The sequence below is a fragment of the Dermacentor variabilis genome, chromosome 2 (genome assembly GCF_050947875.1).
Source record: "Dermacentor variabilis isolate Ectoservices chromosome 2, ASM5094787v1, whole genome shotgun sequence".
NCBI lineage: Eukaryota > Metazoa > Arthropoda > Arachnida > Ixodida > Ixodidae > Dermacentor > Dermacentor variabilis.
Window position 1 is genome coordinate 113,897,577 of NC_134569.1, and position 16,844 is coordinate 113,914,420.

The 16,844-nt window shown below is 47.3% G+C and overlaps 1 long non-coding RNA gene across 1 annotated transcript in view; it reads left to right on the forward strand.

The window, feature by feature from the left end:
* The window catches only part of LOC142570945 (uncharacterized), a 92,118-nt gene that overhangs the window by 20,787 nt on the left and 54,487 nt on the right, over positions 1-16,844 (forward strand). Inside the window, exon 2 of the long non-coding RNA XR_012825718.1 lies at positions 10,309-10,456. This is a non-coding gene — a long non-coding RNA (uncharacterized LOC142570945). The remainder of the gene's footprint in view (positions 1-10,308; positions 10,457-16,844) is intronic.

Genomic DNA, 16,844 nt, shown 5'->3' on the forward strand with positions numbered 1-16,844 from the left:
CATCCATCCATCCATCCATCCATCCATCCATCCATCCATCCAACCATCCATCCGTCCATCCAACCGTCCATCCATCCGTCCATCCATCCGTCCATCCATCCGTCTGTCCGTCTGTCCGTCTGTCCGTCCGTCCGTCCGTCCGTCCGTCCGTCCGTCCGTCCGTCCGTCCGTCCGTCCGTCCGTCCGTCCGTCTGTCCGTCTATCCGTCCGTCCGTCCACGGAGGGCGATAGGCCCATGGCAGTTTTGGAGGCTTTTCTGATAAGCACGTTGATTTTATATTGTATGCTCTTCATGTCAATGTAAGGGGTCCCGTACGTGGCGATGCTTGTGACCAGCGCTTGTAGCACTCTCGGGCAGTCTTTTTCCTTGACTCCGTGACTTTCGCTTGTCACCCTTTTGATCAAGTGGTATCATGACAAGCCAACAAACACTGACACCAAGGACAACATAGGGGAAATTACTTGTGCTTAATAAATGTAATGCAGAAACGATAACTTTGCGAAGGTTGTGGGTTCGGTTCCCACCTGCGGCAAGTTGTTTTTTCATTCACTTTAATTTCCATTAATTTATCGTTTCTTCATTACATTTATTAAGCACAAGCAATTTCCCCTATGTTGTCCTTGGTGTCAGTGTTTGTTGGCTTCTCATGATTTGACTAAAAATAATCGGACCCCTCAGTTAACCCCCTTTCTTCTCGTTTTTGATCAAGTGGGTTACTTGTTGCACTGTTCTGTGAACTTTTTCCAACTCTGCTACCCCGGCCCCGTGCTTTCGAATCAGGAATCCGAGGATGAGAAGCGCCGTAGCCTGCGGAATCATGATGCTTCCTACCCTTACTTCTGGGTTTGTTATATGCTGCAGTTGTCGGCCTCTTGTGCGCTTTCTTAGCACCAAGAGCTCCGACTTCTCTAGTGCGCACGTCAGTCCACATGTTTCTAGGTAGGTACTTTACCGTTTTCTCAACGGCTTCTTGCAGAGCATCTTGCTATTTGTCTGTCGACGCTCACGCGTAGTCCAGACAGTCAGGTCATCAGCATGTACTGCGTGACCAATCCTTTCTATTTATTTCAGTCCGTTAGGTAGTGAGCTCATCGCCAGATTGAATAGCATCGGCAAAATGACGGAGCCTTGTGGCGTTCCCGTTCATGGTATTTCGAATTTCTCAGAGCGTAAGTTGCCTATTCCAATGACAGTAAGAGAGCAAAAGAAAAAAAAAAGATATGCAGTGCAATGCAGTTTAGGGTTCTGCGTGCGCTGCGCCGATTGGTTGTACAGTCGAACGCTTCTACTACGAACGCCTCTACAACGAAATTACCTGCATAACGAAGGACCGATTATGTCTTGGCCAGATTGCTATCTTTAAAATGCATCTGTGGAGCCCGTTCCTGCAGCGAGCGTTCGACGTCGGCGTAACCGAGCGAATGAGCACGGCGAAGGATGAAAGAGCTAATGCGGAGCGAAGCGTGGATGAAAGATGCGAGGAGGAAAGCGAAAGAGGAGGGCATGACGAAAGCATGCGAAGAAAGGCGTAGTGCGGCGACGATGGCTACGAGGTGGTGCTAGAGTGGCGCGCGTCGTCTGGGAGGTCTGCCATGGCGGCTGCTGTGAACTGCGCTCGCGCGCCGCCCACGCGCTGCCTCTCGCGATCTCGGATGCATCGCGATGTGAAAGGAAGCATCGAGCTGCGCTGAAATACCCATTAATGATTATCGTAATCGTCGGCCAGTTTTTTATTTATATTGTAAATGCTTCTGCAACGAAGCCAACTACAACGAATTTGCCTGTGCAACGAAGGAATTTAGGCGTCCACTGCGGCGGATTTGTTGCTTTGCAACAAATGTCATGAAGCGATACCGCCACTGCCCTCCACAGACGTCACCAAAGTGCGCGGTGTGCGCTAGAGCTAACGGCAGGACTAGCTACGCACTAGATCAGCGTGCTGTTATCAGAAGTCCTGCTGCACTGCTCCAGGAATCGCTGAAGTCGTACGCTAGTTGTTGTAACGAATCTATGGGTATGATGGCTGACGAATACGTCACAGTTGATGACTGCTTGGTGACGTAATTGTAACTGACGACCGACAACATTTAACCATCTAAGCGGAAAGGACGCGAATGCCAACGATAATGACACAACTTTGTGTGTATTCGCGCGCTTGTTTCACGCTCTGAAAAGACTTTCATATGGCATGTATCGAGCAATAGAAAGCTGTATCGGCAGTTTTTCATGTTGCTCTACAATTTTCTCATTGACACTTTTCATCTAATTATAAAATGCTGACGACGAAATAACTGCGACGGCATTACAACAACGGTATGACAACGAATGCATGACGACAACTGGATGACGACGGTACAATGACGATGATGGCATGACAACGGTATGATGAGAATAGTATGATGAAGCGCGCCTGACGGCAATGGTGGGACGAACACTGTACCCGTAGCCTGCATGACGACCATGGCGTGACGACGATGCCATCCCTTCTTTTCTGAAAAGATATTCATGTACATAAGTTTTACATCACATACTTCATCATTCTCATTATCTTTTTCGCTGTCTAAGAAGCTGCCGAATAACGCTTTGATACAGTGATTTCAGTTTCTTCTTCTAATCATGCTCTTCTTTTTAACGTCATTCTTCCTAATTCTGTCGCGTGGCGTGTGCCACTACGTGTGAAGACGAAGAAGCAGTCATCTCGAGGTGTTCGGGGCCTTGCTGTCAGAAGAAGCGCCGAAGCATCTATAGCTCTGGACCGAGAACTTCGTGTTAAAGAACGGGCATGGACCTCTTTCTACCGCGGCGACTCGCAGCCGCCGACCTTTTGACGAGCGAGTGCTTCGATTGCCAGGAAGGCTTCGGCGACGGAGTCTTCCAGAGCCGGCTGTTGATCCTCAGCGCCGTCACCATCTTCCTGATGAACGGACACTCCATACTGCTTCCCCTGATCTCGCGCGACGTGGACCATTGGTGCAAGAGACCGGCCGCATACAACGTCTCGGCGGACGCCTGGAAGAACTATGCCATACCTGTGGGCGCCGATGGACGCCGCAGTCGTTGTTCCGTATTCGAGAGTCTCGGAGACTCGCCGAAAAACACGGACGCTGTGGTAGAGTGCTACGAGTGGGACTACGACCAAGCGCAAGCCTCGACATCAGTCATTAGCGTCTGGAACATGGTTTGCCGAAGACGCCCCCTGCTCGCCGCCACAATGGCGGCGCAGCACGCGGGTTCCGGCGCGTTCTTGCTGCTATCGGGTGCCGCGGCCGACCTATTGGGCAGGATGCCTGTTCAACTGGCAGCCTCGACGGCTACGATTGCGTCGACAGTAGCTGGCTGCCTGGCCACCGACTACGCGCTTTACACCTTGGCGCAGTTTTTTGTATACGGTAGCGCGGCTGTCAGCTCCGCCGTGACCGTGCTCGTCTGCTTCGAGGTTACCACCCACGAACACAGGCCGTTGCACCTCATCTTTGCCGCGACAGCCAGCTTCGTGCTGGGCGACCTGTGGTTTGTGATCAATAGGAGCCTGGAGATCAGCTGGGCCCTGAAACAAGCCGCGTTTCTCTCGCCGACACTGCTTCTGCTCGCTACGTTCGCGGTCGCGCAAGAATCGCCGCGATGGCTCATCGCCAAGGGCAGCCTGGGAGGTGCCGAGGCCGTGATGCTGATTGCGGCCGAAATGAACCACTTTCCTTTCGCCGGCACAGCCTGCCTGCTCGACAAAGTCAAGAGGGATCACTGGAAGCACCGGAACGGCGCCGCCTCCTCCGCCGAAGGCCCGTTGCTGGACGCCGCCTCGGTCCGGAGGCGGGCGTTGATAATGTTCGCCGTCCTGTTCTCCCTCATGTTCGCCGTCTTCACAGACGTGATATCAATGATGGTGCGAAGCGACGACAGCGAAAACAGCAGTGGTTGGTTCATGGGCGTCGCGTTCGCTGGCGGCCTGCTCAGTTACGCGGCAATGCACACTGCGGTCACCCGCTTTGCGATGGTGAAGGTGCTCCGCGTGGCCTCGATGGTGGCCGGCCTCACCCACTGTCTACTCACTTTCGTCGTCAGCTTCCTTCCCGCGGCCACCATTTTACTGGCGCTCTCGCGCGGCATCCTTGTCGTAGCCATTGTCATCAGCGTCGCGTACGTCATGGAGATAGTCCCCACGGCCGTGCGCGGTGTGGCCCTGTGCTGGGCGCTCGCCAGCGGCCACATCGGCGCCCTCTGCGCCAGTGCAACGCTGGTGCTGCAGCAACTCGGCCGCGAGGACGTAGCGTTCGCCACGGCGGCGCTCCTGCTCTTGATGTCATTGCTTGCGACATCCAACCTGCCCGCTTCCTCTGCAGTCGAGTGCACGGTCGCTAATGCCGCGACTAGGCGACGCTCCTCGATCTCCAGCAAGGCCTCCATAGACCACATGAAGAAGACGCTGGAAGAGGGCCGGATGGGTTCGAAGTCGACCACTAGGAGCAGGAGAAGCCTGTCGGAGGTTTCGCTGCACTCGTGGTCAGGCCACAGACACCCGCAACATCCATGACAATTATATATCCTGTATACTTCCTGTACTCTGACATAGGCTGGTGCACCAGCCGAAAACGTTTAGTAAACGTGTCTTACTCCCAAAAAGTTTGTCGTTCTGCCTATGTTACGTCGAGACCTGCATGCTGAAATCTGAAGAAACCCCCCTCCCCACATATAATGTCCAATTATTTGCGGCGGCTTGGGCGACAAGTTTTCGTAAACGCATACGCTTTCGAGACAGTTCGGCTTCCTTTATTAGTAATTTGCTGCAGACTGGAGGCGGGGCGAGGGGGGGGGGACACGAGAGGGTTTCAAGAGGGCTCGATTCAAAGGCAGGCCAGTGTGTGTAGCTGTCAAAATGTCTTTATTTCTCTTCTAGAATTTTTGAAGGGACATTATACTCAGTTGCGAAATGGGGCAGTCAAGTTGCTAACTGCGGTGTCCCCATGTTTTTGTGATTTGCAGTGGAAATTTTGTTTCCTTCAGAAACCTATCTTTATGGAAATATTAAACACCACAGACGAACAGTATACTTGCCACACGGGTGCTGACTGTCAACTGGTTTATTCGAAGGAACGGGAATATATTTTTGCATGAAATTATTGCTGCATTTCTCTTTCTTTCTTTCTTTCATTTTTGCTGAATATATGAAGTGCATTAATGGGCAGAGTGCGTTACGGGAAAGCTCCAGCGCAAGTAAAAAACGCGGGCCGTTTTGACTTTATTCTGGGTATAATTTGCTTGACTAACCTGTGCTGGGTCTTTTGCCACATGTGTACAATAGAAATAAGCCGACTCCAGCCATTCCTCCGGCTGTGGAGTCGTTTACAAATTGCTGCGGCAACTGGTTCGCGCATGAGTCAGGGAGGGGTAATACCGTCGCACACAAAGTAATAACGAAGAAAACACTAGCAGTGAATGAGCGTGGAATAGGATAAAATAATATGCGGATCCCAAAAGCTGTGGGAACAGTTTAAGGCGAATCATTCCTTGGTGTTTCCGAGCAACACCGGATGAAGATAGCAAGAGAGAAACAGAGAACAAACATCTTTATTATGTGAAAGTAGCTTTGGAGAGGCGGGCTCATTACGGAATGCCTTGAGATGGGGAACCGTCCTGAGCCCTGGCTGGCCAAAGCTTTCTCCCAAAGCTCCTTGGTGTGATAAGGGTTCGGAGGAGTTAGCCGTGCCGGTCTGCAGTTTACTACTATATACCTAATAGACTCGGTTTCTCCGCAGACGCGGCATTTCGGAGAGAATTGTGTATGGGCTATCAGATAATTTCCGGCCGGATGTGGGAATGCATTGACTTGTAGCACTCGGAGGAATATTTCCTGGTTTCTAGTTATTCACTTGTGTGGGGGAAGGGTAAGTTCTGCTGGTTAGCTAGTAATGTTGTGCGGCATCTTGGTGCGAGACTGGATTATGCATGCGCTTGGATTCGGATTCCTCAGCGCCGGCTCGGCGCGTCAAATCTTAAGCCACGAGGTTGGCGATTTCGTTGCCAGGAATGCCGTGGTGATCGTGAGTGGTGTAGTTGGCGGCTTTTGACTAATGATTCTGAGCGTCTTGGTATGAATTCTGCCACTGGTGAAGCTGGGACACGCTTGTTGATAGGTGGTCTCTATGATTTCAAACTTTGTTTGGGAGATAGCGAGGACTATGACCGCTTCCTAGCCTGGAGGGGATTGTTTCAGGGGAATGAAATGCTGCTCCGATGTTCTTTGTTTACGATTACAACGGCTGTTGCGGCTGCTCGTCTGGGGTAAAGCGGCGCGCATTCATGTAGTTTGTAGAGTGTTGACTTCCGTGTTGCTTGTGTATGACCCAGGCCTCCCTTCGCAGGGCGTGGTGTGCTGGGTACATTTGCAAATTTGGGGAGGTGCGGTGATGTTGCTCCGGATGGCATGGGGTAAGCTTAGTCTGAGGTGACGAGTGGGGAAGATAGAAAAATTTGCCCGCAGCTCAAGTCTTTTCAGGGGTATAAATAGTTATTTGAGTAACGAGGATTTACCTTTAGACGAAACACACCGAGTAGCAACAAACTTGCAGCATCAAATAATAACCAACAACATATTTCTGGACCACAGTGACTTCTTCAGCGATTTAGCTGTTGCCAATATCAGCTCCTTCAAGAACTTTATAAACTTGCTCGAAGGAAGTATACCTGTTGCATCCTTTTATTATCACAACACTTGCAATGGAAAATATGGTGACCTACGTGCAATACATTTTCGCAAACAGAAGTAACTTTCTGTAAAACTTGACGCAACATTCGTAAAACCGTAAAACGGGCCCAAATTCGTAAACATTACGAAATATTTCGGGGTGTTGGCAGGTATTTTTTTACAAGAGTCCCCGAAAACTCGTAAGCTCAAAAAAAAAAAAAAGGCGAAGCACGAACTTTACAAATCTTTAAGGCTTACTGCAAGAAAATCTCACTTTGTCTAAATTGATCATAAATCAGTAGTCGGTAAATTGGTCATAAATCGGTCATGTTACTGGGGCCCTATAATTGAAAACTATTCCACTCAGTTTTCATTCTAATCTCTTGACGTTAAATTAACGTAAACTGCCATGCAAACATCGTGTGGTGAACCACATTGTTGTTTGAACCACCCAATCAAACGCTCTCCTCGTTTATAGGAGTTCGCCTTTGTTTGATTACAAAAGGAACACCATTGCCTATTTATACAGGTCTTATCAAATTGGCTGACAAGAGGCGAGCAGCACGTAGAAGTGGAGAAGGTTTCAGTGTGGCCGAGTCAGCACAGTGAAATTACATAACAGTGAAAGTACATAAGTGCCGGCGTATGGGTTTGGCCCACTTCCCCTTGCTTAATTTGCAGTGGCTGGGCAAAAATCGCGGTGTCGTGAAACGGAAGGTTAAAAATCCCTCCATAAAACAGATCCTCAGCGAAGAAGAGTTGGCAGAGTAGTGTCTTATACTTGCCGAAAGAGCTCTACAGCGTTGCACTGCCGCGTAAAAATGTTTATTATACGCAAAAAAGTCCGTACTGCACGGCAGCTACGAGTAGCCAGTATCAGTGCGATTGGTCGACAGGCGTCTTCTATCTCTTTCTAAACGGGCAGTCTCCAGCTACACCGAAAAAAAAGTTCAGCTTTGTTTGACATATAATGACATTTTAAAAGCGTCATGTCAATCTCACATGGCAAGTTTTCGCTGTTTTGCGACATCGCATGACAGTAAGGCGAAGTGGGCGCAGCTCGAAAACTTTTGACCATTAGGGGAGTGCTATAACGGCGAAAAGGGTGTGGAATGAGAGATAATATTTTTTTGTTCGATCTGATGAGGCATGATCAGTGTCTACACGTCATATCAGATTCACAATTTTCGGGACTTTGAGTGAGAGGAAGGTGGAGTGGGGTAGTCCGAAACCTTTTTAAAGAATTGCGAAGCGCTAATTTCAGAAATAGAATAGAAGCAGTTTGGAATAGCTTTATTTTTTTTTTTTCGTTATAACGCTCCATAAGCAATTTTGGCAAATCCAGTGGGCTGGTAATTGTACAATATTTCAACCTCGACTGGAACCCCCATCAGTGGCTGGCTTTGGCACGTAGCTTCGTTGGCAAGGCTAGCGACGACGCAAGAAGACATCTGGTAGTGGCGAATGAACAATCTGCCATTAACGACTTCAAGAAAGCCCCGAGATTGCCTCTTAATAAAATGGCCACATATTTGAAAATAATAATATGGACCTGATACAGGCCGATAAAGAATGATGATTTGTTGCACTTCCGAAAGCTTCATTAGGAACAAAAGCAATCGCAGCAATTAAAAAAACAACACTTCAAGCCTGTTAATTTTGACCCAAAACAGCAGGAAATTAGAGCATTGAAGTTAACCAAGGACCTGAGTCTGGAAACCCTGGGCAAGCTGGTAGGCAATTGGAAAAGTGGAAAGGCAGGTGGGTGCGGGAACGCCTTACCGCCTCTCCATCCTTACCCAGCTTACCCCCTCTCCCCGTTAGAAGAACCCTACCTATATATACTGTGCCGAGGGAAGCATATGTCGCCTTGAAAAAGACAAGCCCACTTGTCGAAACGTTGGCTCCCGCTTTCACCTTGTTCTCGTTTTGCTCATCGTCTTGAATTTCCTTTTCCCGCCTTCCCACTGTTTTTCACGGCGCTTACAAGGTATCTGTATACCTATGAATCCACATAAACTCTCCCGCCTTCCCGTGATTCACACGATATCGTGTTATAGATTCAACAATTAGAAATTAGCAATGTATATAGATGTGCGCAAAATAATATTGCTTTCTGCATTCAGAAAAAAAGAAGAAAGTTTGGAGGACGCTTAAGCTTAACCTATAAGAGTGGAGCGCAACAGCATTCAAAGACCCCTCACTGATTCTCACGCTTCCCGGCAAATGGAACGTAATTAACCGCAATGTTTTCCTGGAAACGCTGGCGGCGAACGCTATGCACGAAGGCGAGCTCTCAGGGGCGCACCGCTCCTACTAAGACAGACCTCAAACGGCAGCTCGAAAACGGGTTTGTTGTTTGAGTATCCGCGTAACAAAATTATGTTCTCTCGTATATGCAAATTTACATTTTGACGCTATCATGTCTGGAGGTTGTGTGTAAGTCGTGCTTTACGAATTTTCTAACGAATTTTACTCTGAAAAATTCAATTAGTTCAACAAGGCCTATGCGCCACGCGGAGGGCCTGTGGGATCGAGATGCGTGGTTCTGGATGTTTTTTTTTCTCATACGGACAATCGCCGCCGCTGAAGCTGATACCAACAGTGAATTTTCTTCTACACGGGGCCCTTAACGCTATCACGTTAAAATAGGACTTTCTCGTAATTAAGGTCAATGAAGGGAGATAACTGGTAAATAAAACCACGAAAACCACGGAAGCGTCAAGCACGAAGATTAGGCTAATGCATGTACTAATTGCCATTCCTATGCTAGTCAATAAATCGCAGCGCCAAAGTTCCTCCTAGTAATTTTAGTTGGGAAATCTGTGGTGGCGACCATTGCGACGGTGTTTTACTCGATCATCTCACAGGTCCTCCTTTCGACGCGCAGCCATGTCACCGCTTGTCATCAGAAAAGCGAAACGCATTGTACAGAAGCTGAAAGGTACAGACAGAAAGTGTAGCTCGTTTTACTGTATCAAATTTAAATAGTCAAACGTTTCAATATCGAACAGCTAAAGCTAGAGGGCCTTCATAAACACCCCTACGGGCTTCGTGTATATGTAGGTTTCGTAGCCATGTCCAAGATGCCTGTTAATGGAGTTGACCACCAGCCTCCCGTTTGTGTGACAGCTGACTGCCGCATGAAGAGGTGGTCGAAGTGTGTACTCTACTTTCTAGAGGTCACCTATATCAGAGCAAAAATAAAAACTGCCTGGTCATGGTAAGTGAACATTGATAATAATTGAATTAAAAGGGAGAAAAAAAACAACAAAATGCATCATTTCCTTTTAATAGGCGTCTGGAAAGTTACGGTATTATAGGAATATTGTTGCAAACAGGGGACGCGGTACCATGGTGACTACGGAAGATATATTCTATGGCAATTTCAAGTTTTGGTTACTTGCATTATTGTTGGCAGTACGCCAATAAACTTCCCTTAGTAGTTGACACATCGTGTATTGGTTGAATAAGATTCCTTTTGTGCGTATTACGTCTATCGAAATGGTGCTTACACTTCTGCCGCAAGAAACCGTACACGTGTCGAAGGAAGGGGATTGGGTATGAAGCGGGGATTGTAATTCATTAAAGTGAAACTTTTTTTGCCTCTTATGCCGACTTTCAGGGCGCTGCTGTGATGGACCTGCCGCGTGTGCCGCTAAGGGTTTCCTGCAACACCACCAGATGGCGTTCGCCTCCGCGCATCCCGGCCCGTGTCGCCACGACAGCATTGCACAGTTTATGCGTATGGCACATGCTGTGCTTTCCTGCAGGTACTGTGCTTGCCTGCAGGACGAAAATGCAGGTACTAGGCTGTGGAGGTCGCGTGCAGGGCTGTGACAGTGTAAACATTACAATAGTCCGTAGCCTGAAGAGAGCGCTTGGAGCTGGCGTCTCAACAGCGTGCTGGCCACGTATGCAGAAGCAGCACGTAAACACGCCCCAGCAAAATGGCCCCAAAGCGCGCACTCTGTGTCGAGGACACCCAGGCTCAAAGGAAGCGTCCTGCGGAACCGGAGCGTCCTCGCTACGCAGCGAAACGTGGTGCAAACCGCGGATGTATGCGTACAATGCATACGTACAATGACATTGATTGAAGTACGTACAGCCCCGTAATTCAATTAATGCTTAACACTTCTGTCGCGATAAGATAAGCCATGTGAGGCAATGGTAATGCTCAACTCTCTCAGACATTATGAACCACGACGCCCAACAACGCCTTAAGCAAACACGCCTCCCTGTGTGTTCTGCGTATTACGCAGACAAATAGCAGTGGTGCACGCAAGGTAACGTGTAACATCGATTCACCACTCTCGTTTTGGAATAAACGCTGAAATTACACATTCGCCGCCAACATCACCCCTACTTATGTTCAATGAAAGCAAACAGCATACAAAGCTTACATCGATTCCACACAATGCGTGGGATCTACCGAGTTTGTAGCTGCGCTTCATGGATGCAGGAGTGGAGAGACTCCAATAATGGCCGTGTGATGTGGCGAGTTTCCTTAATGACGGATCTATTTCTTGTAGAAATAATTGTCTACGGAACAGTTACCTCCGGAGCCGCCCGTAGTATGGATACACCGTATCATTGCAGGACTTGGGAATGTTTTTTTTTTTACAATCGTTACCGCTATCAACATATTTACGTCCATTGCTGTAGGAACGCTTTTCCTGCGCTCTCGAATTACGCCTGTCTTCCGTTACCCGACCTCATCGTCTGGCTGTAAATTTTCAAATTTCGTCACGTCACCTAATTATTTGCCGTCCTCGACAGCAAAGAATTCGGTGACGTGACGAAATTCGACCCTTGGTACTTATATTGTGACTTCAATAGACCACCGCCTAATTGCCCTCCGCATAACGTGGCCTCCCCAAATTCATATCCTACTCTTAATGTGAAACAGAATATAAGATGCCTCCGTTTCCTGTCTAATCCACGCCGCTGTCTTCTTGTCCCTAACGTTACGGCCATCAATTTTCATTCCACCACTCGTTGCGTGGTATTAACGTCTTTCCATTCATCTTCGTTAATCTCCATTTTTTTTGTTCATATGTTAGTACTGGTAGGGTACAATGATTGTGCGCTTTGCTGTTCTTGTGAGACTCAGCTTATTGCGTTTACAAATGATCTTTTTGCTGCGTTAGATAGAGGACTCAACAATGACTGCATCTTTCTGTATTTCCGCAAAGCGTTCGATATGGTTCCCCACAAGTTCCCGTGTTTCGAGCTTCGCGGACTAAATCTGGATCCACACATTCTTGATTGGATAAAAAATTTTCCAACTACTCGATTGCAATTTGTCAATGTAAACGACTCCGATTCGTCACCAAGTCCGTAATTTCCGAAGTTCCGCAAGGTCTGTTCTTGGTCCCTTGTTGTTTCTAATTTACATCAATGATTTGCCACGTGCCATTAATTCATTCATAAGGTAATTTACTGACGACTGTGTGATTTACAGGGCGATTTTTTCCAGTTGCAATAGTGAACTTCTGCAGTCTGATCTTGCTAAGCTATCAAATTCTTGTGAGGAATGGCAAATGCAGTTAAAGATAAATGTAAGCTTCTGAGGGTGTCTCGTAACAAGGTTTTTCATACCAGCATGACTTATAATATTGATGGATAAGCATTAGAACAGGTTACGTCATACAAGTACTTAGGCAACCACATAACTTGTTACTTGTCTTGGGCTAACAATATTATCATACATTATACTTATAAAACATTAAATAAAACGAAATTTCTCTAGGGCACCATGGTCACTAAAACTGTTACTATATAGAACACTTATCCGGCCTAAAGTTGAATATGCGTCCAGTGTATGGGCTCCAAGCCATGAATATCTTGTCAACAGGCTAGAATCAGTGCAAGCTCGTAGCGCACGTTTCATTCTAAGCAATTATCAGCGTTTATACAGCGTGTAATCAATGAAGGTAACTCTAGAACTCCCATTGCTAGCGCTTAGGCGATAATATAGCGCGATTGTGTCCTTTTTATAAAATTTATTATATTGAGCATCTAGATAAGACGTAACCTTATCTCAGAATTATCTTACATATCATCGCTTACAGATCATTGCCTTAAAGATCACGTTCCTTTTTCCAGAACAAATCAGTTGTTTCTTTCATTCATTCCATCAGCCAGCAAGGGATGGAACACCTTACACCCTTCCATTGTCACTATTTCCGATCCATCTTTATTTAAACGTGCACTGGAAAATTATAGTCCATTACTATTTTCTCTAATAGTCTTTGTATTGCCTTTTGCTGTTTACTATATGTTTTACTTTGCTGATTGTGCTGCTGTGACCCTTACTTTTTTTTTGCATTTGGAATGTTATCAGTTCACTGTTCCACCATCTGAGGCCCTATAACGTAAAACTATTCCAATATGTTTTTATTCCAATCTCCTGACGTCAAATTTGCGTAACCGCCGACGCAAGCACCGGGCGTTCACCCGCAGGGTTGTCCGAACAGACCATTCAAACGCTCTCCTCGTTCATAGGAGGTCACTTTTGTTTGCTTAAAAAAGCAATACCATTGCCTACACTGAGCGGCTTGTCTTATCTAATTGGCTGACAAGAGGCGAAGAGCACGCACAAGTGGAGAGGGATTCAATGAGCCACTGCACTAAAAATCGATAACCGGATCAGGAGGGTGGTGCCGGCGTCTGTGATTGGTCCGCTTTCCTATAATTAGCTTGCGATGGCTTGTCGACAATCGCGGCGGCATGCAACGGAAGCTTAAGAATGACGCTGGAACGGATCCTCAGCAAAGAAGAGTTGGCAGAACGAGGTCGTAAACGTGCCGAATGGGCTCGAAAACGTTACACAGCCACGCAAAATGTTTTATTACACGCAAATAAACCCATGCTCTCCGGCAAGTGCGAGTCGCCAGTGCCTAAGCGATCGGCGTCAGCCATCTTTTATTCCTCTTGGAACGGGACAGCCTGTGGCTATTCAGAAGAAAATTCAGTTTTGTTCGGCATATTAATGCATCTTTAACGCGTACACGTCACTTTGACGTTGTGAGTTTTTGCGGTTTTGTGACGTCGCGTGAAAGGCAGGTGAAGTGGGTGCTGCCCGAAAACTTTTGACCAATAGCTGAGGGCTAATGGCGAAAAGACGTCGAATCAGAAATAACAATTTTTCTTTTGTTCGGTCAAATCATGCGTAATAAGTGTGTACACGTCATATCAGATGGAGAGCTATCATAGTTTTCGTGACGTCGCGTGACACACAGGTGAAGTAGGGGTGGTCCAAAAAAGTGTTTGACCAATCGCGGACGGCTGATTGCAGAATAGGAATAGAAAAGTTTGGAATAGTTTTACGTTATAGTGCCCCTGCCTGCGGTACGCATTAACATGTCCATATGAGCTACACCTGCTTTATTCTGTAACGGCATGTTGGCCTTGAACGTATGGAAATAAATAAATAAATAAATAAATAAATAAATAAATAAATAAATAAATAAATAAATAAATAAATAAATAAATATTGATAATCTGCCGGGCATATTATGGTAATACCTGCCGTGTGCACTCGAAACCATTTTTATTCTTTTATAAATTCCGTGCACATGACCCAGCTCCCTTGTGAATAACTGTGCTATAGATAAGCGTGTCCTCTTGCAGATTCCAGAAGCTGACAGCAAATCACGAATCCTCGTTTGCTAGCTAGCCATGCAGTTGAAGGTTACCTTTGTCTTCCGCATATTATTCTGCAACCATACTCTAAAAGAGGAACTTATTTTAGAATGCCGAAATCACAAACCATCGCAGCGGAGGGCGACGAGGGCACTGTTGCACTATTTAAGGGCAACATAAGTGGACAAGCGGCTGTAGCCTGAACAGATGTTTACAGTGCTGCAAGTGCTACTGTGCTGTGTGGTGATGGCATACGGCGGCAGTATTTGACTGTGATTGTATGGCTATGCTCCTTTCTTTCTTTATCTATACTTTGCTATCACTTTACCTCCTCCCCTCTCTCCCCAGCGCAGGGTAGCAAACCAGATCTACCCATCTGGTTAACCTCCATGCCTTTCCCATTTCTTCTGTCCCTCTCTACTCTTATGCTCTGTCGGCTAAGGTCCTCAATCATTTGTAGCAAGTAATATCCAACGTTGCTGAACACTACAATGTCATCTGCAAACCATACGTTGCTGATGTATTCGCCATTGACCCTCACTCCTAATCTTCCCCAGTATAATAGCTTGAATACTTCTTCTAAGTATGTAGCGAATAATAATAGAGAGATTGCATTCCTTGCCTGACTTCTTTCTTTAATTATATTTTGCTGCTTTTCTTGTAAAGAGTCAAGCTATTTGTGAAATCTTCACAGGTGTTTCCTCGAAGACACAGCGCGTTTGACTGCTGGCATGTCCATGTTTACTGAATCAAATGTAGGCACATCTGGTAGTAGTTCTGAGAAGTGAAAGTCCCAGTGGCGTTAATGGTCTGCGTAGTTGCAACAAAAGGTGCGAACGTTGGCCAAAGCGCCTCGGCCACATCGGGTGCTGGTTACATTCAACGGCGGCTCGCGGTTGGTAGCGGTTGTATCCCCGTTTCCTTCCGAAGCTGAAGCTGCATTCATGCTGAAGACAGCCAGAAGCACCAGCATAACTGTCGTTCCTGTTCGAAGGCTGCGTTGGATCACGCAAGCCGCTCTACATAGCGCAGTCTTTCGGGATTTCATTATCATTCTCTGCAAGTAGGTAGGCCAAATTTACTCGTCTGCGCAAACTTCACTTGCTGGGCTATGTCACAGTGGTCCAACTCTGCTTCCACGTCGTCTTTGGTGTAGCGGAAAGAGAGCTGGTACACAGTGCCGGGGAGAAGTCTTAACGTCTCTGGTGTCACTCGGGTGGCATCTTCGTTGCCAGCTATCTTACAATTCCAGAAATTCAGCTAATGCAGAGATTACTTCTGCATCCGCGCATTTCAGAGGCTATTTGCTGAACCGCGTAGCGATTCATAGTCGTTTCCCGAATGCCTCGCGATGCCTGCAGGTCGTTCGAAAAATTGGCGTTACCACTTTTTTCGTTATGTTCACCACTGCCTTAGAAAATGTAGGAGTCTCCTTTGTCCTCTGTCCTATATACTTCTCGTCCTAGTTTGAGTTGCAGGAAGATCATTGCCTGGATTCTTGTTTTTTTTCTTAGTGCTGGCGTTGGCGGTAGTGGATGCTTTACACGCCAGATAAACAGCCGCATTGCAAAGCTCCGGCTTTAATGGCCTGGCGGTTGTTTCCGGCGGGAGTCGCAATAACCGGTGTTCTGGAACCCTCCGGTGCACCACGCTGGTGTGTGCAATAATATCATTGCCTGAAACAGGACGTTGACCGGCACGGTGGTATTACGGCCGGGAGGGCTGTCGGGTAGGCTGCCAGTGGGCGTATAGTTATGGGTTGGCCCGTAGGTATGCGCTCGTAGTGTTTGACGCCTATGTTCATGTTTTCATCGATTTTGCCGGAGGAAAAAAAAAGTTCATTCCGAAAATAAAAACTAAAAGGAATGCTCCGACCGCTTCGACTTCTTGCTCCTAATCCGTGCCAATGGTGTGGGCATAATTAGTCGTGGATCCCTGCTGCCTGAGCGGACTCCTGGGCTAGCTACACAAGGTGACACTGGTCACGTGGGTCCCAGCTGGAGAGCACGTCCTCCAGCTGGGAATTTGGATTTGCGATCAGGGGAATGGTGGACGTATTTGCGCATGGGCAGATGGACGGAAAAGGGATGCATACTTGCCGCCGTGGAGGCATTTGTAAGGGTATACCGGGCAGCGTGAATCGCATCATTTAGGCTTACGTGGCGGAATGTTTAAAAAGGGAAAATCAACTTTCCGTCGACGCCTCTGGCGGGCTGGCCATAAGTTAGCCTCCGCCCACTGCTGAGTTTTTAAATGGAGCCACGGCCTTTCTGATAAGACTATCAACAGATGAGCGCTGGAATGACGTGATTGCTAGTTCGTTTACTTATGATGCATCGTGAGTTCCCTTCGGCTCTCCAATATCTCCTGTAAGGTCATCACGATACGAATGTATACAGACATCCCAGCAGGATTCCTGGGGTTTAATATAACTACGCTGTCTGAGGAATTGGTTCCCTTTCAACTGTGAGAAACAGAGGGAACAGACGCCTGAGAATAAGGCAAAGAAATATT